Source organism: Rhinolophus sinicus, chromosome 13, assembly GCF_057876585.1.
Source record: "Rhinolophus sinicus isolate RSI-liver-muscle chromosome 13, RSI-T2T, whole genome shotgun sequence".
NCBI lineage: Eukaryota > Metazoa > Chordata > Mammalia > Chiroptera > Rhinolophidae > Rhinolophus > Rhinolophus sinicus.
The window spans coordinates 9,094,646-9,122,546 of record NC_142513.1 but is presented as its reverse complement, the minus strand read 5'-3'; the positions used below and the strand labels follow the sequence as shown (position 1 = coordinate 9,122,546).

At 51.3% G+C, this 27,901-nt stretch overlaps 1 long non-coding RNA gene across 2 annotated transcripts in view; it reads left to right on the top strand.

Annotated features, from left to right (window-relative positions):
• LOC109444591 (uncharacterized) overlaps positions 1-27,901 on the top strand; it is a 212,406-nt gene that overhangs the window by 148,864 nt on the left and 35,641 nt on the right. Inside the window, exon 1 of one of the 2 annotated variants that reach the window (XR_012491268.2) lies at positions 8,072-11,345. The exons of the other annotated variant lie outside the window; for it this stretch is intronic. This is a non-coding gene — a long non-coding RNA (uncharacterized LOC109444591). Of the gene's footprint in view, positions 1-8,071; positions 11,346-27,901 lie in introns of those variants that run through there. 2 annotated transcript variants of the gene reach the window in all.

Here is a 27,901-nt window from a genome sequence, read left to right as displayed (position 1 = left end):
AAAAATGTGAATCAGTTGCCAATATTTGAAATACCAGATCTCACATAAAATTCACTTCTCTGGCTCCTCTTGAAAAATGGGAAGATCTGGCTATCCTGACCCACATTCCTGCAGGACATAGGAGGCTGGGGCGGGTCATGGGTGCCCTTTCAGAGGGACACGCAGTAGGTACTCTCTCTTCACCTCCATCTCTGCTCATCCCCTTTCCTCTCCCACGTTGCCAACCAAGGTCTTGAAGCATGGGTAGGAGTTCACCAGACAAAGGGATGGAAGGGCATGCTGGGAAAGGGAAACCGCGTGTGTCCTGGGATTCATCTGTTCAAGATTCATTTGACAAGTATGCCCTGAATCCCTGTTGTATACACTGGGGCCCACAGCAGGAAACCGAGCAGATAGAAACCCCTATTCCCCTTGAGCTCATTATCTCTGCCAGCTGTTCCCAGCTGCGTACTATTTTGTCCCCCAGGGACACTTGGCAATGTGTGGAGGCATTTGTGGTGTCACAGCTGGGAGGGGGAGGGGATGCTACTGTCATCCAGTGGCCAGAGGCCAGGACTGCCGCTAACCTCATCCTACAGTGCGTAGGGCAGTGGTTCTTCATAACAGAGCATGACCCGGCCCTGAGTGTCGGTAGAGCCAAGATGGAGAAAGCCTGGTTTTGGGGGAGATAATCCACTGGACCAGCCACTGACTGCATCATCTGAAGTCAGGTGGGGCGGAGAGTTTTCTGATGCGAGTAATCAGTGTGTGGCAGTGGGGGTTAGGAGGGGGTGCCGCTGCCCGGGGGGGGGGGGGGTTCCGTTTGAGCAGAGACCTGAGGAGGAGGAGGAGCGGGTCCTAGAAAGCTCGGGCTGCCCCTGGCAGGGTGGCCCTGTGTCGTTATTGCTCACTGAGTCGCACCCTCCCTCTTTCCCTCTTTCCCTCTTTCTGCCCTGCTCTGTCCTCACCACAGCTTTGCTAATGGAGCAGGGATCAGCGGCCCGTTGCCACTTTACAGACAAAAGGCCCTGGGGGGATGTCACAAGCTCCTAAGAGACTGGCCCAGGCCACCTGACCACTCCTAGCTGATGTCCTTGGGGTACTCGGAAGTGATGATGTCACTGAATCCTCTTCTCTCGTTGAGTCTGTCAACAAACATCAATCAGGGGCCCACTGTGGCCTTGGGGGACAGGGCAACTTCAGAGTGAGATGCTCAACACCAGTCACAGCACGTAGTGGGTACACAGAAAACATTGGTCAGGTGAATGCAAAGGAGGGATAAATGAATAAACAAGCCCCAGTCTGCGTAAGATTACGGTCATGGACAGCATTGATGGCCTACTGTGTGCCTGACCCACCCTGAGCTGTGTGTAAGGGTTTCACAGAATGGACACCTCTCAGAGGGAGGGACAAGGGTCATCCCCACTTGCACAGTGAGAAGACCAAGGTACAAAGCGGGGATATCACTGCCCAAGGCCTTGTGGCAAGGAAGCAGCACGGCTGGCATTAGAGCCCAGGCCTTCTGGATCTCAGGGTTGCACCTACTGCCTCGGCATTTTGTATGCTCTGACTACCAATCATCCTACCAACCCTGTGAGATAGCTGGTAGCATGAGCCCATTTTACAGATGTGGTCATTGAGGCTCAGAGAGGTAAAATGACTTGCCCAAGGTCACACAGCATGTGTGTCTGGATCTATGTTCCACGTTTCTCACCACCAAGCCCTGCCCCTTGTAATCCTAACTGCCCCTTTAGGAGAGTTAATCAGCCCTGAGGGGTTAGGGAAGGAAGGTGGGCCAGGGAGTTAAGCCCCCTCGGGGTCTACAGGACCAGGCAGGAGGCTGTGGAGGAGGGAGGGTCCTGGGATGGGGGGTGGGAGCAGGTGGGCCTGGGGAGCCGCCAGCCTTCCGCCCCCACATGCTTGCATAGCCGCCAGGAGTGCCTGTTGAGAAGCTGCCCTGTGGCGAGTGCCAAGCTGACAATGGCTCCTTGTGTCTGCGCAGGTGGTGGGGAGGGGAGGCATTGTTCTCCAGGACACTTCCCGCCTTGGCTGGCTGCGGGCGTCCCTGTCCCAGGACACTTGGCGCAGGGCTGTTCCGGGTGCCTGAGGGAGGTGTGTGTGTGTGTGTGTGTGTGTGTGTGTGTGTGTGATGCTGGAGTGTGTGTGTGTGTGTGATGCTGAAGTGTATGTGTGTCTGTGTGTGTGCGTGTGCAGGTGTGTGAGATGCTGCAGGGGTGTGTGTGGTGTCTCCGTGGCTGTGTGTCTGCTCCGCGTGTTTCTCCGACTCCGTGTACCTTGGGTTGCGTGCTCCAGTGTGTGCAGTGAATCTGCCCTCCTCTGCATGTATCTCTGTCCCCATCTGGGTCTGCCTATGGAGCATCTCGACACCAAGGGGATAGCAGGGGGTGAGGAGCGGGTCCCATGTGTTGCCCATATAAGAGGAAAGGGGATTTCAGGCAGAAGCGACTGCAAACACAACAGCTGGAGGCAGGACTGAGCTGGCGGATGGATGCGCAGGGATAGCCAGGAGGCCAGGGTGACTGAGTACAGTGAGCGTGGGCAGAAGGTTTCAGGGGCCACCCACAGGCCAGGTGTGGAGTTGGAACTTTGTACACAGTGAGATGGAGTCGTTGGAGGGTTTGTATCGGGGAGCGTCAAGGTCTGGCTGTGTTTTATGGAGATGTCTCTGGCTGCTGGTGGAGAGTGGATTGCAGGGCAAACATGACAGCTGTTGGGGGGTGACCATGAAGCAGTTCGACAGCCAGACCTCAGGACGCCCCCACTCCAGGCAGGAATTGATTGCAGCTCTCCATTTTGCAGAGGTGGAAACTGAGGCCTGGGGAGGAGAAAAGATTTCCAAGGCTGGAATTTGGGGAGCTGGTCCAGGGCCAAATCCATCTCTCATCCTCCTCAACTTGGCTGTCTGCTGCTCCCCAAGTCCCTTGCTATCCCACAGCTGTGGCGGACTGGAGGCTGTGCTAAAGGCAGGGGACCTGCCATCCTCTTCCTCTCAGGAATCAGGACTCTGGAACCAGAGGGCTTGGGTTCAAGCCCCGTCTCTGCCACTTCACAGCTGTGTGACCTTGAGCAAGCCATATAGCCTCTCTGTGCCCCGGTTTCTTCATCTGCAAAATGGGCATAATAATGATACTCACCTCTAAATTATGTTATGTCACTGATAATTCTTCCCATGATAGGATGCCCCCTCTTCTTTATCTTTCTCCAAAACACCACCTTCTAGCACACTACGGTATAGCTATTTGCTGTAGCACTAGCGTGTCACATACATGAAGGCAGGATGTTTGGGGCGTTTTCTCACTACTAATGTTTTCTCACATGTGCGGCATGTGGTCAGTGCTCAGTGAATTGTCGTTGAATGAATGAAACCAGGTAACACATATAAAATGGGAGAACACGGCCTGACACGTAGTAAGTGGGCCTGAGTGTTAGCTGCATTGGTACCTGGGACAAGGACCTGGAGCTGGACAACTGGACGCACTAAAGCCCAGTCCGCCAGGAGGAAAGAGGGCTCCCGGGACCATTCCCTTTTCTGCACGCTGTTCTCCACTTCCGGATCTGCTTAGCCTTCGCTGGGCCAATGTCTCCTGTTCTCAGTCTCCATGGTGAAAGGCAAGTTGGCTCTGGCAGGCGCTATGTGTTGGCAGTTTCATGGCCCTATGAGGGATCAGTGACTCAGTTTCCCCACCTGGCCATGACTTATCCAGAGGCTTTAGCAGTCTCTGCTCTCAGGACATTCCCCAGTTGTGGGGCCTGACCACCCCCACTGTCAACAGCAAACAGAACCCTCTGGTGGGGGACAAGTCCCATTGGCAGCTCTGACAGAAATGTCCCCCCAATGGCATAAGGAGCTATTGGGCAAATACTGGTCAAATGTAACATGCTTATCAAGAAGGCAGCTTTGTGATCTTTCAGTCTTTCTAAGAAAGACTGAAAGGAGAGGCTTAGGTCTCAGAGGTGCCCTCCCATGGTCCTTGTGCCACCTGGGCGTCAGCTCTGGGCTCCCCTCGGCATCCTATGTCCCTGACTTCCCAAGGCGGGCCAGGAGCTGAGATGGGGATTGCGCCCAGGCGAAGAACAAGCCTCCTCTGTGCTCACACTTCCTTCCTCCTTTGCTCCTGACTCCCAGTTCTGGCTGGGGACAGGCTGCAGGCGCCAGGGCTGCTCAGCTGGTGTCGGGGGTGGGACTGGGGTGGCCATGGGCACTTCCTCGGGGACTCGCAGGGGCTGGGGGCTTTGTTCAGCATAACTGGGTAACCTTGGTATCCGCCCACAGGCCCCCACGCTCTCTTCACGCTGCTGCCAGGGTTCGGGCCTCTGTCTCCTAGGCCGCCATTCAACCCGCATTTATTGAGCACCTGTGTTCCTTGTGCCCCAGGAACAATGCAAAGGCCTTGTGTAGAGAATGGCTTGGCCTGTTCGGAGCCGGCAGAGACCAGTGTGGCTGGAGCTGAGTGAGCGATGGGAGAGTAGGGGAGCAGAGGACAGCAGGTCCAGATCTGCAGGGCTCCAGCCCAGGATTGCGGACTTCCTTCTAGATGTGGTGAAGACCCACGAGGGCTCTGAGCAGCACATGCAGGAATTGCCTTTTAAATTCATGGCACAAAAGAGACATTAGCTTTTTAGAGGCTCCTGCTGGCTGCTCTGGGGAGAATATGCCGGGATGCGGAGAGTGAGGGTGGACATAGGGGACCAGGGAGGGGTGACCTGGCTCAGAGTGGTGGGCATGGCGGTGGTGAGAAGTGGCACTCAGGGTGTATTTGGAAAGTGGGAGCTAGTGTTGTCTGCTGAGTGTGCAATGGAGGTCGTGGGGAAAGACAGGAGTCTAGGACACTTCTGGGGTTTCTGGTTGAATCACTGGGAGACTGGTGGGGCCACTTTTTGGAATGGGGACATGGGGGAAGGAGCAGATCTGGGGGGCAGATGCTGTGCTCAGCTCAGGGTGCACTAAGTTAAGGTGTTTTGGAGGCAGGTGAACAAGGAAAGCTGCCACCTGCCACCTCCCCACCGCTTTGTCCTGGTTCAGATGCCTAGTACCTGCCCAGGACAATCGTGACAGCTGCCTAATAGCCCTCCCAGCCTCTCCCTGTCCCAGCCATTCTTCTTCCACACCCGTCGAGTTCATCTTCAGAAAGCACAACCAGATCCTATCTGTGCTCTAGAACCATCGGTGACCCCTTGGCTGGGTTAGCCCGGCCCTGCACCATTTACCTGAGCCCTGCAGCCAACCAAGCAGATGACCCTCCGTTCCTCAGCCACACCCTGTCCCTTCCCACCTCCTTAGCCTGGCACAAGCCGTTCCTGGCAGTGGAGTGCCCTTTCTCACCCCACCTTAGGGATGAGTTTAAAGGCCTTGCCTCTAATGTCTGTAGCCTTTTGTTTGTTTCTTTTTCCCAGGACATATCACACAGAGCTTTGAATTACACTTATTTTTATCTTCCCCTCCTCCCTGAGGGTAGAAAGGTGCCAGATTCTTTCCTGGGCTTGACGCCAGGCTCAAAACAGGTCCTTGTTAGATCCAGTGGGTGAACTGTGGAAGATGCTGCATTTGCAGTGCTCTGGAACCACCCAGTGCCTGTTCCACTTCTTCTAGAGAATAGACCCTGATTTTCCCCAGGGGGTCACCACCCCCTTGGTCCACGTCCATCGATCGTGTGAGCTGACCCCACCCCCATGTGTAGACTCCCAGGCCAGGCCTGGCCGTTCAGACTTCCCAGGTTCCTGGCTGCATTGACTGGGGATGTGCATGTGATCCAGTCAATGCCAACAGAACTCCATTCTGCAGAGCAGCAGGGAAGATGTTACTGCCTTGGGGTGGCTGAGTGAGTGGGATGTCAGCCTGGAGAAGCCGTGGCCAGTGTGTCACCATGAGAGCAAAGACTGCCTGCGAATACCGCCACCATGGGGCAAAGCAGAGCTGAGAGGTGGAGGCAGCCCCAGTCCTACAAACATCACGGGTGCTCCTGGATCCAGCCGTGTCTGAAGCTGACATAGCCCTGTACGTCTTCGTTACATAAGCCAATACATTTTTCTCTCTTTCTGTCTTTCAAAACTCACTTTGGGTTGGGTTTCCATTGCTTGCAGTGACTAGAATTCCTCTGGCATATACCTCTGCCTTCCCACTGCCCTTACCTCATGGCCCCACGTGAGTTTCCTTGTGAGGAACGACTTTGAATACCTACCCATAGAGCTGTGTGTTTGTTTCTTTTCTCACTCGTGGATAGATAATACGAGTCATGAGCGCTGGTTCTAGCTGCCTCAAGCAACTTTTGGAAAAAGGCAGGAGGCAAATAGAATAACGTAAAGAAGTGAAATGGGCTCCATCCAGCTCCTGAGGGCTAGGGCTGGGCCTGCAGCCCTACGGAGGCTCCGCATGGGCCTTGCCACACAGAGGCTGCTTCTCGGTCATTCTCTGCTTGAGAGTGGAAGGCAAGGGTTTTCAACCTGGACGCGGAGGGCATTCTGGACCGGAATCAGGAATCGCCCCTCCAGACTTGGTTGGGAGGGTTTCTCAACCTCCGACCTACTGGCATGGGGTCCAGATCATTGTCTGTTGCTGGAGCCATCCGTGCATTGCAGGAGGGTTTAGCAGCAGCCCTCTCTTCTTTACCCACTGGATGCAACAGACACCGTTGCCCAGGACATTGACAACCACAGATGGCTTCAGGCATTGCCAAATGTACCCTGCGGGGCAAATCACCCTGGTTGAGATCCTCTGGTGTAGGCAAAGGGCTTTGCACAGGGGCGCCTGGTACATAGCAAGTGCCTACTAAATGCCAGCAGTGATAACGCGGTGATCACGGAGCTGAGGACGGTCATTTAGGAAACTCGAGTGTCTCCGTGAGCGTCACGCTAACTTAGGGAGGGAGGGAATTGATGGGAGGAACATGGTGAGCTTGCAGAATTTATGAGGAAGAGGGGAGAATCAGGTCCAAAGCATAGAGTTAGTTCAGAGGGTCCAGATAGGACGAGATAGACGTGCTGACAGCAGCAATGGGTTATGCTTTGTTTCAGCCATTCCTCCCACTTTCTCCTTCCTAACAGACCCCATTTTGCTCAGGCACTACCTCCCCCCCCCACCATCATACACCCAGGGAAAATGGTGTTCAGCGGAGCTCCAAGGGGTGGGTCCCAATTGTTTTAAACCAATCCCAGTGGCCCCTTTCCCTTTGCCAGTGATTTGTTGAGGTTGCACGTGGAATGCAATTCTGACCAATAATACCTGCTGGGAATTCTGGGAACGGTTCCCCACCACTTCAAAACTGACAGGGGCTTAACCCGATGCGGGATTTTCTTCCTTTGTAAGGTTGGATGATATTCCACTGTATGTAAGTACCACATTTTCTTTATCCATTCATCTGTTGATGGACATTTAGGTTGTTTCCACATCTTGGCTGTTGTAAATAATGCTGCAGTGAACGTGGGGGTGCAAATAACTCTTTGAGATCCTGATTTCAATTCTTTGGGATAAAGACCCAAAAGTGGGATTGCTGGGTCATTATGCTAAGTGAACTAAGCCAGTCATAGAAGGACAAACGCTGTATGATTCTACTTATATGAGGGGTCTAAAATTAATAAAACTCAGAGAAGCAGAGATAGAATGGTGGCTGTCAGTGGGAAATGGGGAGTTGCTATGCAACAGGTATAGTATAAAGTTTTAGTTATGTGAGATGAGTTAAGTTCTAGAGACCTGCTATGCGCCGTGGCTATAGTAAACAATATTGTATTGTTGTGGGGACAGAGTCCCAGAGAGCAATTTCCAGGCTCTCGGCCTCATGTGGAAAGGTGCTGGCTCAGGTAGTAGATGGTCATCAGCTGTGACTGGTAGGCCGTCAGCTGTAACCAGTTAGCCAGTTAGCCACTGATGTAACTGCCGTGACTGCGTTGGTTGGTTGGTTGGTTGGTTGGTTGGCAGGTTGGCAGGTTGGCAGGTTGGCAGGTTGGCAGGCAGAGAAGTGGACGGCGATTGTGGATTGTGTGGATCCTACTTCATGTGTCTCGCTCGGGCCACCAGTGAGAATGTAGTGGTATGACTCCCCTACTGATGACTCTGTGGGTGTTCCTTTTTGACCTCACCATGTCCTGAGTTCTTATGTGGGGAGCGGGACCAGAGACCCTGCGTGACATTCTGCACGACAATTGTATATTTTAAACATTTGTTAAAAGGATAGAGCTCACGTTCAATGCTCTCACTACAATAAAAAAGAGCATTGATAAAACAACATATTGTGGACTTCGCAATGATACCAACCTTTAAAACACTTTATCTATGAAAGTTCTTAAAGGGAAAAAAATAAACCGGCTCTTCTCTCTCCAGTGTTGTTGGGGAGAGGTCACGATGTCTGGAGAAGTGGCAGCCACCTTGAGTCAAGGAGGAGAGCCAGGTGCTGGGCAAAGCCAGAGTCCCAGGACCTGGGTGCTCGCCGATGTCATCTAGCTGCTGAATCAACTAGTCCCTGATTCCCCATCACTTTTGACAGCGTACACGCTAAGTATCCTTATATTTAAAGTGTCTGTAAGTTGGGTTTTTATTGCTCACAGCTGAGAGCACTGGCCACCATGCCAAAGCCCATAGAGGAGTTGTTGTTCCAACTTGCGCTTGACATTTCCCACCTGCCTTCTGTGTAATGCAGAGGGACTCACGCTGCCCGCCAGGGAGGGCGGACACCTGGGTCCTCATCTGGCTGCCAGACTTATTTTGTGGCCTGCGGATGTACTCAGGGCTTAGTCAGGAGGATTTCCGGAAGGTCCCCTGTCAGCTCTCCATAAAGTTCAGACTTTGCCTCTCTGGGCCTCAGTTTCCCCATCTGTGAACTGGGGGTGGGAATGGAGCCACCTGTTTCACAGGGTGTTTTGAGGATTACATTAGTTATTTCCTGTAAAGTAACAGGCACAATCCCAGGCACATGGTAAGTGCTCAACAAACAGGCTATTAGTGTTATTGCCATTGTTGTTATTACTTGAGGAAGGGGATGAAGGAACTCGGGCTGACCTGACGTGAGTGGCAGGTGTGGAATGAGACTGGCAGCCTCAGGAGGTGAGACTGGGGTGGAAATAAAGGATTCCACCGAAGCAGGTAAAGGAGCTGCAAGGACAAGCATGAAGCCCTGAGACTCGCCTGAGGTAGAAAAGGCATCAGGGTCCCTATCTTGCAAGGAATGTGTCCTTCCTCTTGAAAATGAAAGAAGAAGAGTCCAAGGCAGGCAGGAGGCTGAGGGACACCCCATGTTAACCAGAAACATCCCAGGCAGCGTTCACTTCCTCCTTGCAAAGATCCTGCTGTGTCACAGGCTCTGGGGCCAACTCAGGGCCATGGAGATCTTCCCATGCCCTCCAGCGCGTCCAGTGTTCAGACCGGGGCCTGGGGCTTCCAGCCTCACCCAGCCAGACCTCTCCTCTGTGAACCTGAGCACCTTCCCGGCCCCCAAAACCCATACCTGCCTCTTCCAGGGTACTGGAGGACCTCGCTGTCACCGGATGTATTGAGCAACTCAAGCGAACGTGCACTTTCCAGCTCATGCTAACCACCATTCATTCACTTCCCCTCGTGCTCATCGACCAATTGCTTCCTTGTCACTTCTCAGGGGACACTGTGACCCTTCCTGTAAAGCCTCCATGATGCAGCCCGGAACCTGAGTTACCGTGAGATAGCATCTCCATTCACGTTGGTCCTGAAAGCCCCTGGCCTGCTTCACAGATGGAAACAGAAATGATGATGACGATGGTGATGACAGCAGCTACCGGTTCTAACAGGGTCCCGAACGCGCTCATGTACTAACTTTGAGATGGGTTCTGTGCTTATCCCCATAGTTTAGATGAGGAAAATGAAGAGCAGAGAGGTTGAGTAACTTATTAAGGGAAGGACCCACAATTTGAACCCAAGCCATTTGGTATAGAAATTCAGTCATGTTTAGTTAAACATGTAACAAAACACCTTTGTAGAAAAAAAAAGTTAGGAAGAAAAACATTGGAAATTCTATTTTAAAATGTATTGTCCATTCATTCATCAGCTATTTCTATAGTAGATATTGTGTGTCAGCAGGTGCTTTTCACGAGGTACATGGAAGTGAACAAACCGATAAGGTCCCTGCCCCCTGGAGCCCGAGGTCCAGCACATATAGCCCATCACTCGAGGATGTAAAATGTGACATTGAGACTGCCCACATCTCTAAGAGCAGAACTGTATGAGACTCGCAGGTGGAAGCACTGTGGCCTTTCTGGTTTTTTTACTCCAATACAGTTCTTTCCAGAAAAATACCTTAACCCAGGGCCGCCCCCCGCAACATTACGGTGTTAGGATGTGGGAAGAAAGAGCCGAGGACCACGAGGGGCCTCGTGACATCACGAGAGATACAGGGCTCTGGGGTCAGACCGCTAGCCCTGGATCCCAGCCCGGCCCTCAGCAGTATGTGACGCAGTGGTGGTCGTGTCACCTCCTCTAGAAACCTGTTTCCTCATCCAGAAGTAGGGACAATACGTCCTTCCACAGCCATCATGAGGATGCAGTGCATCGTGTGGAATGAGTTAAAACGCATTTGTAGTTCACTTCCTGGTCAGCACGGGGATTCCAGAAAGTCCAAAGGATGACGATTCATTGTGTTTGCAAACCTCAGCTGGGCTCACGTGAGTGTTACTGGCAGAGGATCCCAGTCCTTTCAACAAGGGAGGTGACGAGATGAAGGCTGTGGGGACCTGGAGGGATGGTCGTGACTCAGTTTCCACTGTGAACACACCCCGCCGTGCCAGAAAGCCGCTGTCCTCCAGAGAAGCCAGCAATCCAGATCTTTCCATCAACCCTCTCAATTTTTAAATGTTTCTGACTAATTAGGAAAAAGCTTCGGCCTGCCACCCCATACCTTCTGGGGTGGCTGTGATAAAAAAGACAGACAGTAGCAAGTGTTGGGAGGATGTGGAACAGTTGGAACCCTGCACTGCTGGCGGGATTGTAAAGTGGTGCATCCACTTTGGAAAAGTCGGCAGTTACCCCCAAAGGTTAGACACAGTTACCATGTGACCCAGCAATTCCACTCCTAGGCAGATGCCAAAGAGAACTGAAAACCTATGTGCACACAAAACCTTGCACGTGAATGTTCGTGCCAGCTTTCTTCATGACAGCCAACAAGTGGAAACACCCGAAGTGTCCATCAGCTGATGAACGGATAAACAAAATGAGGTGTATTCAGACTATTTGGCAACAAAAAGAGTGAAGTACTGGCACGGTCTACGACGTGGATGAGCCTTGAAAACATTATGCACGGGAAAGAAACCAGACACAAAAAGCCCTATCATGCCGGATTCCCTTTATATGAAATGTCCAGAAGAGGCAACGCTATAGACACGGAAAGTAGGTGAGTAGTTAGTTGCCAGGGGTTGGGGTGAGCGGGACTGGGAAGTGACTCCTCCTGGGCATAGGGTATCTGGGGGGCGGTTCAATGGACGGTGGTGGTGGTTGCACAACCCTGTAAATGTGCTTTAAAAAGCCACTGAACTGTACACTTCAAGTGGGTGAATTGTGTGGTAGGTGGATTAGATCTCAATAAAGCTGTTGAAATAAGAGAAATCGAGCTCTTCGGTTGGCCAGAGTCAACCGCAGGCCAGGCTTTTCCGTTTGTTCCCTGGCCGAGGAAGTCACCCTCCGTTATCCAGGCCTTCAGCTACTCGGAACAGCCTGTTCTCGCAGAGCGGGTGGGACTGCCCCAGAGGCAGAATTTCCTCCTGGGGCTCAGCAGAGATCGAGAAACGCCCTGGAGTGGGGGATGGCTCTGGACACTTCCCTTTTTGCTCCTTTTAAAAATAAACGATGAAATGCCAACAGAGAAAGGTTCTGTTTGTTCACTTGAGCCCCAAATGAAGAGGAAATAGAGCAGGATGACCCTGTGGTTGAGGTCAGCTCCGGAGTCCGCAACGCAGGGCCGGTATCTTCCATTGTGTCCATCTGGGAAGATTCTGGAATTTGGTGCATGTGCATGGCAGGGTGGGGGCTGCTTTCCTGCCCCCTTCCCTCTCGCAGCCTCACCTTTGTGGCTAAAGGGAAGAAGAGGCAGAAACCTGTGAGCATAAGAGAGATGGCAGTGATCCTAGAGCAGGAGGTTCGGCCTGGAGGCTGGGTGAGAAGTTGCTCTCTGACCCTGTGGACCTGAGGGAACGCAACCACTGTCAGGCCAGGACCAAGGAGTTAGGAGAGACACCGAGAGCCCTCGGGAGGAAGGTTGAGCCTTTTCTGGGGGTGAGGTGAGGGAGGGGGCTATGGAGAAAAGACCCGGTGAGGCCTTGCCAATCCTGTGTGGCCAAGAGGAGATTCGATAAGGCAAAGGCTGACCTGAATCCTGGCTGCGTTTGTGATTGGCTAATATTCCTTTACTCGTCGACCACAGCTGAGCACCTACTGTGTGCCAAGCACTGTGCTGGGTAGTGGGGGATGCATGGTCTCTGCACTCGTGGAGTTGAAGTTCTAGTGGGAGAGGCAGGCAGTGGACCCGTGAGCAACGCACCCAGCACAGAACGCCGTACAGGAGGCTCCTGAGGACCGAGAGGCAGGAGGGGAAGCTAGAGGGAACCAGGCTGCTGTTTTAGACAGGGTGGTCGGATGGCCGCTCTGGGGAGGTGAGATTTCAGCGGAGTCTTGAGTGAAGTCCTGTCTGAGGCAGAGGAACTGCAAGTGCAAAGGCCCAGAGGCTGGAGAGTGTCTGGTATGACAGAGTCCCTGTGGCTGGGCAGAAGGCGGGAGGTGGATGAGGTCGGGGACGCCACGAGGGGCACCCCAGGCAGGGCCATGCTGGTTGTTCTGAGGATTTGAGCTTGACCCTGAGTGAGGTGGGAGCTGTGGAGGCTTCTGGGCAGAGGAGGCCCTGATCTGATCTGGGTTCTAACAGGATCCTCTGGCCCCAGGCAGAGAACGGACTGAGGGCCAAAGCAGGAAACCAGGGAGGAGGTGACGGCCATAGTCAGAGGGGAGGTGATGGCGGCTGGCCCAGGGCAGGAGCGATGGAGGTGGGAAGAAATGGTCACTGTTTTCTCTCATTGCACAACCTTCCTGCTGCTCAGAGGAACAGGACAGGTGACACCAAGGAGCTCCTACACCCATATGACACCTACACACACACTCACACTCTACATGCATATAGATCCTACACATGTTATACGCACATATATATCCTACGTACATATGGGCCCTACACACATATTATTAGGTTGGTACAAAAGTCATTGCGGTTTTTGTAACTTTTTAACCTTTTAAACCACAATTACTTTTGCACCAACTTAATATATTCACCTATATATTCTATATACATGTAGACCCTACACATATGTTCTATACACATATATTCTATATACAGATAGAACCTACACACACATATATTCTACATCTATATAGTTCTACATATCTATACACACATAGAGTCTCCACCCATATTACACGCATTCTACACACAAAGATTTCACACCTGTAGAAGACCTACATGTATGTATTCTCCATACATACAGATTCAACACGTGTATTATAAACCAAGTGGACAGTGAAGACCACTGCTTGGGGTCAGGGGGCCTCGTGCGCGTCCTGGAAGGGGCACAGCTCTGCCATTTGGGAGTGCGGACGCTGCCGCTCGGGAGCTGTGTGACTCAGGCGTTTTCTTCATCTGTACAATGGGCATGACAATGCCTGCTTCACTGGGCTGTCAGGAGGACTGGATGAGATCACTGTGCATGCAAAGCAGCTGGCCTGGCACGGGAGCTGGCACTGTTCCACAGTCATCACCCTAATAATAAGGTCTGTGCTGGGGCCAAGCAATCCCCACGAGTACCTTCCTGGAACAAGGGACGCGTGGGAAAGGAGGCAGGCCCGCGGCCTCAGTATGCGCAGGAGGGACCCAGAACTACGGCAGAAAGCTGTGAGTCAGTGACAGGCCTAAGACAGTTAATGGGTGTGCCCCCATGGCTACAGCAACGATGGAGCGATGGAAGCCTAGATAATGTCCGGAAGGCAGGTGGATTAGTCAGGCCTCTCTTGCTTCCAAGGGACAGAAACCCAATGCAAACCGGTTTAAGCACAAGAGATTTATTGGGTCACGTAAAAAAAAAAAAGAAAGAAAGAAAGAAAATTCCAGGGGTGTTCTTGCTTCAGGCATAGCTGGATCCAGGTACTTGAATGATATCATCAGTTTTTTCCATGTCTCGCTGGAATATTAATTGAGTTAATTAATATACGTGAACCACTAAGCAGCACTGAACACACCTAATGCTCTATGATATTAGCTATTATTTTATTACTACTATCCCTGCCACGACTATCACTATTAGCTTATTAGTCCAGCAATCCAGAAAAGGTGAGTGCTTTTTCTTAACTGTTCCTATAGAAGTCCCAGGATTGGTTCTCATTGGCGTAGGTTGGGTTGTGCGGCCATCTCAGAACCAAACCCCGTGGGCCATGGCCAGGTTCTGTGACCATCAGTTTCTGTGATAAGGTTCTTGTGATCGTCCTTGAGGCCGGGGTGGGGTCAGCTCTACTCAAACCACATGAACTGAGAATTGTGGGGAATGGTGGTGCAGCAGGCAGTGGGGTTGGCCCAGCACAGCCATCCCCAGGGGGCCGTAATGGGGTCATTTCCCATTCTGCCTCCCCCCCACCCCCACCGAGGAGACACCCTAGACTCCAGTAGTCATTGGTCTTCCATCACCTGGGAGTCCTGAGGCCTAGATTTTTTGCCAGCATGACCTTCTTTGCATAAAGGTGGCCTTTAGAGTTGGACAGACATGGGCTCGATACCCAATTCCTCTGCTTAAGTAGCTTCACTTCAGTTTCCCCATCTGAAATGGGACAATTATCGCACCTCTTTTATCCAACAAATGTCTCATGGAACACTGTATCCACCATTTATTGGGTCCTGCTAGTCTCAGCACTTTCTATGTATTAACTCATTTGACCCTCACAACAGTAGCCCTGGGAGTTAAGTATAACCGTTCCATTTTTACAGATGAGGAAACCGAGGCATGGAGAAGTGCAGTCACTTGTCTAAGGTCACCCAGAATGTCAGAGCTGAGATTTGAACCTAAGTAGCCTAACTTTAGAGCCCCATGACTGTGGCTGAGGCATAAAGCTCAGCGGCTGTCATGTAGTAGGCACTTTATATGTGGAAGCTGTCCCTGAAAAGGTATGTCCCCTCTCCCTGCCTCAGTTTTTCTCATCTGTAAAATGGCCTCGCAGCTTTGGAACCAAGAGAGACTAAAGGGGACAAAGTGACACAGGAGCCTTCGTTTATTTAACAAATATTTATTGAGCACCTACTGAGTGCTAGGCACTGAGCTAGGTGCTGTGAACACAGCGGTGTCTATGACAAACTCCCTGTCTTCTGGGAACTGACATTCCAGTGCTAGGACGGGCAACAGATGAGTCAACAGAGAGATAAACAAGATGATTTCGGATGGTGAGTGCTAGGGAGAAAATAGAACAGGGTGACAAGACAATGGCAAAGTGGTTGAGAGGCCTCTGGAAGAAGAGGCATCTGAGTTGTGTCTTGGAGGAGAAGGGGCCTCCCCGGAAAGCTCTGGTCTCAGGAAGCACTTTCCAGGCAGGGAAAGCCACAAGTGCAAAGGCCCTGAGGTGGGAACTGGAGAGACAAAATTGGGCCAAACCCTGTTCTTGCCGCTGGTTGCAAAACCAAGGCACAGAGAGAGGAGGGGACAGACCCGGGGCCACACAGCTGGCCGAGGCTGGAGCTAGGGATTTGTGATGAAGGCAGTCAGGAGCCGGGACCTCTGCATGCTTCGCGTCCCCGCACCCCAGCCAGAATCTTCCAGGCTGCTAAAGGGGCAGCCTTCTCTTCCCGAGCTATCCCAGCCACTGCAGGGACCCCGGCTGCCCTGTTCCCTTGTTTAATTACAAACAATGTATTTCGCCCTCAATTATGCATCAGACACCCTTGGATCTGCCACCATCTGGTCTGGTCTCACTTCCTGGCGTGGGATGATGAGGCCCAGTGACTGTCCCCAGGGGCTGAGAGGGGCACCTTGGCTGGGAGGGTGCCAAGTTTGGCCTGGCCTTGGTGCTGTGACTGCATCCATCCTCATCTGCAGTGGGTAGGACAATGAAGTGAGGGTCGAGGAGATGATGACGGCATGTGCCTGGCACGGAGTAGCCCTCAACTCCGAAAGGGGCTGGGATGACGTCCCCCAGAAGGCAGGCAGGTCATCCTGTGTCTCAACAGTGTAGCACACAGGGTCCAATCCCACTTCGCTGCAACCTGTGCAGAGTCCTAGAGAGTTCCCGTTTGGCAGATGGGGACACTGAGCCTCTGAGAGGCTTGGGGACTTGCCCAAGGTCCCACAGCATGCGAATGAGGGAGGTGGTTCAGTGCTCGCCTCCAGCAGCTGCAGGCTCGCCCCTTTGCACGCCAGCACCTCGCAAACCACAGTTTTTGACAAGCTGTCGGTTGTGACGGGAATATCCCTATGGTTTACCCGCTGCGAGCTTCGCGCTGGGTTCTCCGTGTGGGCCTGCGGCAGCTGTCATGTCCCGAGGGATTTGAAGTCCTTCCAGCCGAGGAAGGCAGCTCAAGTGAATTATTTTCTGCGTCCGAGTAATCATCATAATAGATGTTAAGTGACAATTATTGAACACTATAGCTATGTACCAGGGACTTTTCACACATCTTATTTTAAAACTCACACACCCTTTTGAGGGAGTGTCTGGTATGCCTACTCGACAGAGGAGGAGCCCAAGGCCACCCAGCGGGGTGGTGGGAGAGGCAGGATTCGAACCCGAGCCCGCCAGACGGCAGAAAGCCAGGCTTCGGAGAACTGGCTTTGGAATGTGGAACTTTTCCAGTGTCATCCTCTTCTGACCTTTATTTAAGAAGCTAGTGCAAGTGGCTGGATTTCTCTTTTAGAAGCAAGGTATCCTGGGGAGGGAGCATTGGGAAAACCCCAATAGCAAGTGTCCTAGGCCAGCTCCTGGCAGGTGCTTGGGTGCCATGGAGAGGGTGGGAGGTGAGGACGGCAGGGCCCTGAGCCCTCAGGAGCCATAACATGACAAGAAACGTCCTTGGGGACCTGTGTCCAGGCCTCTTAGCAAGCCGGAGGCTTCTGAGCAGCTCTCCATTACTCTGCCTCTCACCCCCCTCAAACATGGCACCGCACCTTCTGAATCACAGGCTCCATCTCCCTGCCTCCACCCCGCCAGCCCATCATGCTCACCTGGGCCACTGCATTGCCTCCCTCTTGGTTTGCCTGATTCTTCCCTCGCCCCTGTGACCCATTTAAAGGGGTCCCGTTAGAACCTAAGGCAAATCATGTCCCTCCCCTGGTGAAAAACCCTCCAAATGGTCCCCTTTACTCTTAGAATGAACTCCAAGTCCTGTCCTAGCCCCGAGGCCTCACGTGGCATCTCCCAGTAATCTCCACACTTCGGTCGCTCTGGCCTCCCCTTTATTCCCAGAACCCACTCAGCTACTTTCCACTTCTGGGCCTTGGCACTTGCTATGCCCTTTGCCCAGCTTTCTTACCCCACCCCCCCCCAGGTCACATACCACCTCATTCTTGGCTCAAATGTCAGCACCTCAGGAAGGCCCTCCTGACCCTCTAGAGCTAAGGTACAACCTGTTTTTCCCACATTCCTCCCTGGCTTCCCGAGAGTCCGGTCCACACTGTGACCGACCAGAGGTGACTTTCTGAACCCTGAGCCAAGCAAGGTCCTCCCCTGCCTCAATCCTCTCTTTGGCTGGACACCCCTCCCCCCAGCCCCTGCTGCAAAGCCCTGGATGAGGCAGCTGCTGCCTGAACCTCTTCGCAGCCTCTCTCTTACTGAGCTGTCCTAGGCCAGGCTCACTCAGCCTGGGGCTGGAACAGTCTGTTGTGGGGGCCATGGGGGCGTCCTGTGCACTGCAGGGCGTTCAGCCGCACGCTCGGCCTCCGCCGCTACGCTCCTTCCCGGTTGTGACAACCCAAAATGCCTCCAGACGTTGCTGAATTTCCCTGGATGTGAGCCAGCCGGCTCAGCTTTGTCTGTGCTGTTCCCTGTTTCGGGGACATCCCCTGCCAGCCCTCTACCGTCATCCTGTTCACTCTGGTCTGTACTTCAGGTCCCTTTCGACACCACCCACGAGGAGCCTTCCAAGCCTCAGGCAGGGTCAGGAGTTTTCCAGATGCTCCCACCATCTGCCATCAGAGACCTGATGATACTGTCTTGTAATTGGTGGGTGGCTTGTCTCACACACACACACACACACACACACACACACACACACACACACACACACAGCCCCAGGACGTCAGCTCCACAAGGACAGGCACAGTGTCTGCTCTGTTCCTGGTGTAGGGGCTCAGTCCACATTTCACACTGCCTCACCCCTTCTCTGCTTCTCTGTCCCCATTCATCCTGACAGTCGGTTAGTCGTTCAACAACCACATCCCACGTCCACATAATGTGCAGGTGCCAGAGATACTGGAAAGAATCAGATATGATTCTGGGCAGAGCCCGGGCCTTAAGAGACTGCAGGATTGTTTCATCTGGCTGGAATCAGAGGTGGGAGCGGGCAGGTGTTGGGGGACAACAGTGGCCATGAGACGGGAGTGCTGGGCAGGGCCTGGGCCACAGGGAGGAGTTTGTATTTTCCCTGAGTGAGTTGAGAGCCATGGAAACTTGTAGGCGGAGGAAGGACAGGCTGTGACTTGGGTTCTGTCAGGATCTCTCTGGCTGCGTGTGGAGAAGAGACAGTTGGCAGGCGATGGTGGAGTAGAGAGGGAGAGTAGAGAGAAGGCAACTGCCACGGTTTATGTGGGAGAGGATGGTGGCCTGGCCTGGGGGATGGCTGTGGAAAAGGGGAGACGTGGTCCGATTTGAGAGAGATTTAGGGCATACAGTTATGATGGTTATGATGGTTTGGATATGGGGGTGTGAGGGGGACACCAAGGAGCCTAGGTCGGGAACCATCTGGAACTTGGCCCCTCACCGCCCCCCTTGCCCCCTGAGCCCTCTACAGGGGCAGACACGGACCCAGCTCTGTACCCCAGGGCCTCTGCTTCCCCTCCAGGCTCTCTCAGGTGTGGCTATGGCTCTCCCACAAACCCTGTGTGACCCCGAGCCAATTTCTTGGCCTTTTCTGGGCCCATTTCTGCCGCATCTATGCATCCTCCTCTCCAGGAAGAGCATGAGGGTGTGGGCAGCACCAGCCCAGGCAGAGAACCTGGCAGAACCTGTCCTGCCAGCCTCACCGCTCCACCCGACTACTCGGCAGGCAGCGGGGGCACGTGGGGCAAGGCCCGGGCAAGAGGACCTGGGTCAGCACCGCGCGTCCTTCACTGACAAGCAGCCTCTGCCCACCCGAGGGCCTTGTGTCCGTCTCCAAGCCCAGGGGCTAAGCCCCAGGCCCAGCTTCACACTCTGAGCCCCACACTCTGGCAGACGCTACCCAGGCCTTGGGGACGAGCAACCCCACCACCGTGTTTCCCCCAAAATAAGACCCAGTCGGACCATCAGCTCTAATGCGTCTTTTGGAGCAAAAATTAATATAAGACCCGGTCTTATTTTACTATAATATAAAACCAGGTCTTATAAAATTATAATATAATATAATATAATATAATATATAAAATAATATAATAATAATATAATATGATATGATATGATATCATATAATATGATAATACCGGGTCTTATATTAATTTTTGCTCCAAGAGACGCAGTAGAGCTGATGGTCCGGCTGGGTCTTATTTTCGGGGAAACACGGTAGCATAGCCTGATGGTGAAGGGCATGGGTGCTGGAGTCAGGGCCTGAGGCACACCCCAGCTCTGCCCCTTCCTCTGTGTGACCTTGGGCCAGAGGACTGGCAGGAGGTCACGCCCCACACAAGTAAGGCTTTTACATGCAGTGGGTATGAGTCCCAATTCACAAATGGAGCTACATTGTCTTTTGGTTTTTGTGTTATTTCAAACTGAACGTAATTTTCATGTTGTGCCATCATTCTGCCAGGCTGGTGGAAACTTCTCTGGTGGTTGATTTCCATTTCTCCCCAGACCCCTTCCCCACTTCGGGGCTCCCAGCCTTTTGTGAGGCTGAGGTATTGGGGACAGGAGTGAGAGCAGGGGCATGCATCCCACCTACAGTGCCCCAAATGGTGCTGGGGCTGCCCCTTCCCATTGCCTGTGTCCTGGGGTCCTTTGGCTGTTTCCTGGCCACTCCTAGGGGCCAGCTGGAGGCGGCCTTTCCAGGATCCCAGATGCGCCTTTCCTACCTGCAGTTCCAGCCTCTTTGGTCTCAGGCCCGGGAGCACACATGCCACTCCTCTCCCTGCCCCCACCCTGGAACCCTGTCTCTGCTTCTGAGTGGGAGAGCCTTGTTCTCTGCAGGACACTTTTTCACAAATATGAGTTCTTCCTGCTCTCCTCGGCTTTTGAAACTCCAAAGCCCGGAAGCTTCCTAGGATGGCTGGACTTGGTATCCCATCCCTTCCTCATCCCTTCCTGGAGGCACCGAACACAGACTGGCCCAGGGCTGCCTTATGTGGGGGAAGGACCAAGGGGAGAAAGGAAGAAAAGCAGGGGTCCCGTGGTGGGGGGTGAGGGGAGTGGGGAAGAGGGGTGGGTAGCAGGCATGGTGAAGAGGGAGGAAATACCTGTTAATGCAGCATTTGCAAACATTTTTGGTCTCAGCATTCCTTTACATTGAAAAAAAATTATTGAAGACCCCAAAGAGCTTTTGTTGGAGTGGATTGTATCAATCAATATTCATATTAGAAATTAAAACAAAGAAATTTATAAAATATTTTTTATTCACTTCAAAATAATAAATGCAGTAGATGTCAATAGAATTGGCATATTTTTGTAATAAATAATTATATATGTCAAAACAAAAGAATGTACTGAGAAAAGTGGCATGAGTGGCACTGTTTGCACTTGTGCAAGTCTCTCAGTGGCTGGCCTAACAGATGACATGGGTCCTCCTGTCTGCTTCTGCATTCGGTCCGTTGTGATATTTTGTTTTGGTTGAAGTAGCTGAAGAAAACTCAGCTTTACGAAGGCACATAGTTGGAAAGGGGGAAATATTGTGGATATTTTTTAATGTGACACCCAAACTGGCCCATGGTAATTTCTTAAACTTGAGTTGCCATGCGGAGTCTAAATACCTATCAATGAACTTTTCAAACTCTTGACACTCATGTAGAATGAGACTGAAAAAGGCAAGCAATCTTGTGAATCCCCCTGAAAGGGTCTTGGGGACCTGCCCAGGGATCCTAGGACCACACTTTGAGAAATACTGAGTTCTCAAAGAAGAAAAATATCCCATCAGGCAGAAAGCTGCTGGTTGACTCGCAGGAGAGACACGCCAGGGTAGAATGAGGAACGTGAGTTCAAGTCCCATTTCACTGCTTCCTGGCTGTGTCCTTTTTCAGGTCACTTTCCTGCTCTGTGCCTCAGTTTCCTCATTTGCAAAATGGAGATAACAGGACCTACCTGGCAGCATGAAAATGATGCACACTTGCTCCCAGGACCCGTGAAAACACAGGGTAAAGGCAAAGGACTTGTTCATATCCGTCTTTCTTCCTCACACACTTCTTCCTGCCACAGGACCTTTGTACAAGCTGTTCCGGCTGCCTAAAACCCCTTCCTTCCTGCCTTTGCCAAAGGAACGCCTTCTCACTCTTCAGTTCTCAGCTCAAGTGCTACCTCCTCCAAGAAGCCTTCCCTGACTTCCCGCAGATGTCAAACACCTCTAACAGAGGACCCCAGAGCATGGTTGAAGTTTATATATTTTTTAAAGTCATTAGGTGATACCTGTCTCCCACCAAGCTGTGAGCCCAGGTTGATCTTTGCCGTCTGCCATAGTAGTGCTTGGGTGGAATGAATGTTATTGCAAGAATATTAGTCATGAAGCATCTTCTTTGCTGGTACCTTAGTCTTTCCATCATTGGGATGGAAAAGTTGGGCTTCGACAAGTGCCCTCTCCCAACCCCCCACCTTCTCTGCTAACAGCTGGATTGTAGCAAGAGACAGGGGAGGCAAGGGTTTATCTCTGGGGACCCAGCCTCTGCTTGGGTCCCTGTTATGCAGGGTCACCTGAATTCCTCTGGGGTCATGCCCAACCCCCAACAGCTCTTCTCTTTCCTCAGAGCTTCCCTGCCCCAAGCCCACAGCGATCTCTCCAGCGTCCGGGGCTGCTCCCTCTGTCCAAACATCCTGCTCCCTCTTTGCATTCTCCCTTCAAGACTGGCTCAGTCGGGGTTTCCCCTCCCCATGTCCATGCTTGGACCATGTCCCTGTGTCCCTGTCATCAAAACACAAGTCACATTGCCTATTTGTTGTCCTCTTCCATCCCCCACCCCTAACCAGGCAGCACACTCGTCAGGGAAGGGATTGTTCATCTTTTCCCCTTCAGGATCAGGCAATGAGCCTGGTATACAGGAAGTGTCCAATACGTATTTGCTGAAATGACATGGAAGCAGAGGTTTGGGAGGAATTTCTGTCACCAAAGAAGGTTGCGTCTGTTAGTTTGGGGCTGCAAGTCATAGAAACAGAGCTCAAACGGACTTGACTGTAGAGTTCCTGGCTCCCATAAACAAGAAGCCTAGGAGAATGTGGGCTTCAGGCTTGGTTCGATCAGAGCGCCAATGCTTTTCCTCTGTGTTTCACCCAGCTCTGTGATTCTGTGTGCTGATGTTTTTCCCCCTCTGGCTGGCTTTCTTCATGGGGCTAAAATGGGTACAGCAGTTGCAGGCCTCACTCTCTTCAGACACAGATCTCTCTGAGTGGCTTCTGAGGAGTACCTGAAATGTATGTTTTCTGGAAACTCACAACCCTGAGTCCCCTCTAGACTCAATGGACCAGACTTATTACATGTCCATCCTTGAACCAGTAGCCATGGCCAGAGGATGAGATTTAGAAAATTAGCTTAGATTTGAATCCAGGAAGACAGTCCGCTCTCCTCAAAAGGACGGTACAGCCTGAGGAAGGTGTGGCTACTCCCCAAATTGGAGCAGTTACCCCGAGAAGAGAGAGGGGCAAGAGAGTCAAAGCATACACCCCCGGGGTTTAATTATATTAAAATCTGGAGGGGAAAATAAGAAGTTTTCTTTGAGCAAAGACCAATCCAGGAATATCTTTGCCGATGTCTAGGTATTTCACCAGAGCCTTGTAGCAAAGGCGAGAAGATAACAGATTTCTCTGCTCTCTGATTGAATTCCACTGACTAAACCCCACAGCCAATTCACAAAGCAACAAATGATTTTACCGAGTATTTTTTAATGTGTTTGTTTTTCGATTATGATAACAATACATGCTTGTGTTCAAATATTTAAATAATGCAGAAAAGTATTTAAAACAGTGGTTCCCAACGGAGGGTGGTTTTTGTCCCCCGGGAGACATGTGGCCAAGTCTGGAGACGATTTGGGTTTGCATGACAGAGGGGGTAGATGTGCTACTGGCATCTGGTGGGTAGAGGTCAGAGATGCTGCTAAACATCCTCCAATGCCCAGAACATTCCCTCAAAACTAAAAATTACCTGATCTCAAATGTCACTAGTGCTCAGGTGGAGAAACTCTGACTTAAAGGAAAGTAAAAACTACTGAAAATCCCACCCCCCAGACATAAACACTGCTGACGTTTTGGTAAACCTCCTTTGGAATACTCTTTAATATACATGCGTGGGCACACACAACTTAGTACAAACTAGATCATGCATGTGAAACTATTGTTCTCTACAGTATGTCGGTGACATCTCTCTCTATTGTCATTTTTAATTTGTGTTTTAAATTAAATACAAATTTTTATATTTAATTTTTAATACGGTATTTCATTATGTAAGTTTACCATTGTTTACTTAATGAATCCTTTTGGGTTTTTTCCCTCCGTTTTTCGCTATTATTTTTCAATGCTGTAATGAGCACCATTGCCCATAGAGAATTCTTGGCCTATTACTATATCCTTAGGATAAATGCCCCAAAGTTACATTTCTGAGTTGCTTTACAATTGCTGCCTATTGAGCGTCATGGCGCACACTGCCATTCTATGCCAATCTGATAGGTGCAAAACGACAAAATCGTTGTAGGTTTTATTTGCATTTCCTGGATTACTGGCAGGGTGGATCTTGCCTCCCTATGCCTCCCTACCTTGTGTACTTCTTCCTTTGTGAGTAGTCAATTTATAATATGGTGTTTGCTTTTTCCTATTGTTTTGCAAGAACTCTTTGTATATTAAGGATATTAACCTTTTCTAAGAGTTCCATAATTGATTTCAGAAACCTCTTTTTTCTTTTCTCTCTCTCTTTTTTTTTCAGTTCCCTTGTGCTTTCGAAGGATGTGCCTAATGTTTTGGCAAGCGTTTCATGAATTACATTAGGAAATAACTTTTGTAACAAACCTATTTAACAACCATTCTTTGTTCCCGCCTCCCGATAATGCTGAGAGCCACAGCGGCAGCCTTTGCCCAACTCCCTGTCATTAACCCTTGATCTTTTCCTGCTGAACAGCAGATTGCTTTCCGGAGTTGGGAACGCAGTTTCATTTTCACCTTCCCACTGATGGAACTGCTGCTGACCCGGTGCCAGACGGCTGTTTACATAAGAAACGATTTGATTATATTGTACAACCAATGGCAGCCTTTCTCAGAAAGAAGAAGCCAGAAGCATATAATCAAAGCCATTAACTGTGTACAAAGAAATGCAGCCCACTCTAAATCTCCCACCAACCATAATAAGAGTTTTCCAGGGAAAAATAAGGACTATGGTTTCCTACTAAAAACGTGTTAAGGGAAAGACGTAAAAGGAGAGCGTGGCTTTAGCTCAGTTGTGCGCTCCAGTCAGACCAGCCTTGATCAGATCCCAGCTCTGTAGCTTACGATCTTTGCGACATTGGGAAAGTCACCTACCTGACCTAAGCCTCTGTTTCTTCATTTGTAAAATGGCTATAATAATGTCAATGTCAGAGGGTTATTGAGAGTGTTAAAAGAGACAATGCAAATGAGCTCTTTCTTAGAATGTGTTCACCCACAAGGAATAGAACAGTTGACAAAAGGTAGCAGAAAAAAAGCGGGGGATAGGGGTGCATATTTCATTGTCTTTTTTCTTTATGTCGAGAGAATAGATATTCAGAGATGCTAAACAAACCTTTGGAGATAAATTAGCAGCATGACGAATTCAGCCATTATGTCAATCACCTTCAGACAAGTAAAAAGAAAAAAAATGGGGAGGGGGAATTCATAATTTCATCTAATAAGGTTGTTTAAGTCAAAGGCATGAAGATGCAAACAAAAGCTCACGTTCTTTCCATTTTCCTCTTCTGCTGTTCTCAGCAGTTTATGGATACCTCTCCTCATGGTTTCAAGGTGGCTGCTGCAGCTCCAGGCATCACAACACAGATATGATACAATCAAGTCAAGAAACCCAGGTCACAGCCTAGGGTGGAGAGAAAATGCTCCTCTTACCCCCCACCCTAAGGGCTGTAACCTGGGATGGAGGGGTATCTCCTCCCATGTGTTTCCTTTTATGAGCGAGAATATTATCCCCAGAAGCCCTCTTGCAGACTTCCTATTGGTCAAGATTGCATCACATGCCAAATTCCAAACCAACCACTGGCGAAGAAAATGAGAATTACCACAGTTGGCTTAGACCCACTGTACTTCACTCTGTGGCTGGAGAGGGGAGTGGCCACTGTCCCTGAGCACCTGGGTAGATGCACATCCAACAAAACTGGAGTCCGATAGCAAAGATGTGAGTGGGCAACCAGCGTGTCTACCATAAGCAGAGTTCCTGGCATACATTAGGTCCCCTAAAGGCCAGCATTTGGTGAGCTCTGGCCTGGGAGTCCATGCATAGAAGCACTACAATTGGCCAGGGGACCCCTGTGCATGACAAACCCCCAGATCCAACCACCCGCTCACCGCGTCCATTGGGGTGGCTCGTAGGAACTCAAATCCAACACACCGTCTTTGAACGCAGGGTCTTCTTTTCAAATTACCTCCCATCCCCAGCCCCTTCTGTTATTGCTCACCTTGTTCAAGCCAGAAGCTGGCTGGTCTTTGAGATTCCCAGCGTTCCCTCCCCATCTAGGGCGGCGTTTCTCCATCTCGACCATCATCTTCCACCCGACCCTTCTTGTTCTCCTTGCTGTTATCTGGGCTCCTCCGCCTGTACTGTTCCCTCTGCCCGGAACTCTTCCCACTGCTGCTCCCCCATCACCCTTCTCAGGGAAACTCCCCCAAGTCAACCCCCACTTTACATCCCCTCACAGCCCTGCCTGCCTCCCAGCATCGCCCTTATCACACTTCACGTTTATTTGTGTGACTAGTTGGCTCATGTCTCACCCCACTGGGCTGCAAATTCTCTAAGGGTAGGAACCAAGTCTGTTTTGTTCACTGATAATCCTTAGTGCCTGGCACATACCAGAACCTCGACTTTTTTCAAATAAATGGAAAAAAAAAAAAAATCCACTGCTTGCCCTGTAGCCAGAGAGATCTGAGAAGCAAATCTAATCACCCCACTCTCCTGCTCAAACCTCCCATGGCTCCCCTTTACCCTCAGGGTATTGAATCCAAAGGGTTCAACATGGCTTTTCCAGGCGCTTGGAGGTGGATCTGTCCCCCATCAGTCTCTACACTCCAACCACCCTCAGCTTCTTTAGGTCCTGCGAAAGCCCCATGCCTCTCTTGCCTCTAGATTTCCATAGGATTCTGTGCACTATGCCCCTGCCCAGGACCTTTGTCTGGAAAAAATCCTCCTTCTCATTGTCAAACCCCCATTTAAAAGTTGCCTCCTCTGGGGATCCCTCCACACCTATCCCCACCAGGCCAAGTTAAACACCTCTGAGGCTCTCCAAACACATGTTTACTCCTCTGTGTAAGTCAGGCTGCCATCTGAGCTGCTATAACAGAGACCCACAGTGGCTCAATGCGGCAGAATTTTATTTCCAGCATGGGGATGGAAAGTTCAAGGTTGACTGGTTGCTTTAGTTCTGTGGGATCATGCTAGAAACCCAGGTTCCTTCTAGCTAGTTGCTCTGCCATCCTCATTTCACAGCTTCTAGTGAAGTCCAAAATGGCTGCTCGAGTGCCTGCATCACATCAACATTCCGGTCAGAAGGAAGAGAGGAAGGGTCACTTCTTTTAAAGGCATGACCCAGACATGGTTTCACATCATTTCTACTGACTTGTCCAATTGGCTAGAACTTAGTCATATGACCACAGCTAATTGCAAAGGAAGCTGGGAAATATCATCACTATCTGGGCAGCTAATATTCCAGAATTCTCACATGAGGAGGAAAAAGGTGATGGAGGTTGGTGGACAGTAGTGGTCCCCACCAGCTCACCCTCAGCGTTGAGCACAGTGTTACCTGGTTACTCATGCATCAGCTCAGCCAGACTGAGCTCCCTGAGAACAGGGACCATGGATGGTGGGCATTGTTGCATCCCCAGCAACTAGCAGTGTGCCTGGCACATGGCAAGTGAGAGTGCATGGCAGAGGCCGGAAGTGCAACCTGGAGAAACTGAGGCAGGACCCAATTCAGTTCCACACACGTTTTCTGGGTACCTATTACAGGTCAAATCCTGGGGTTCACAGCCTGGTCCAGGTGGTGGGGGCAGCACAGCTGGCCTGGCCCAGCAGGACCCCAACAGATACTGAGTCTGGGGCTGCAAGATCTTGCCTGCTAGGGGAGCTGAGGAGTCTGGGGCACTGGTCCAGAAACAGGGCAGAGTCCACAGCCAGCAGGAGGAAGGCCCAGGAGTGCCCACAGGTGGGGCAAATCCCGAATCCTGACCCCACCTACCTTGGGCCCACCGTACTTCCTGCCCTACCCCAACTTTATCTGGCCTTGGGCCTAGGGCTGGGCCTCCTGGACCCTTAGCTGCTCTCCTGAGAGGAGTGGGGGCGGGGCCCTCCTCCCGTGAGCAGCCCAGGAGCCTTGCCGTGGGAAAGGCCTGAGA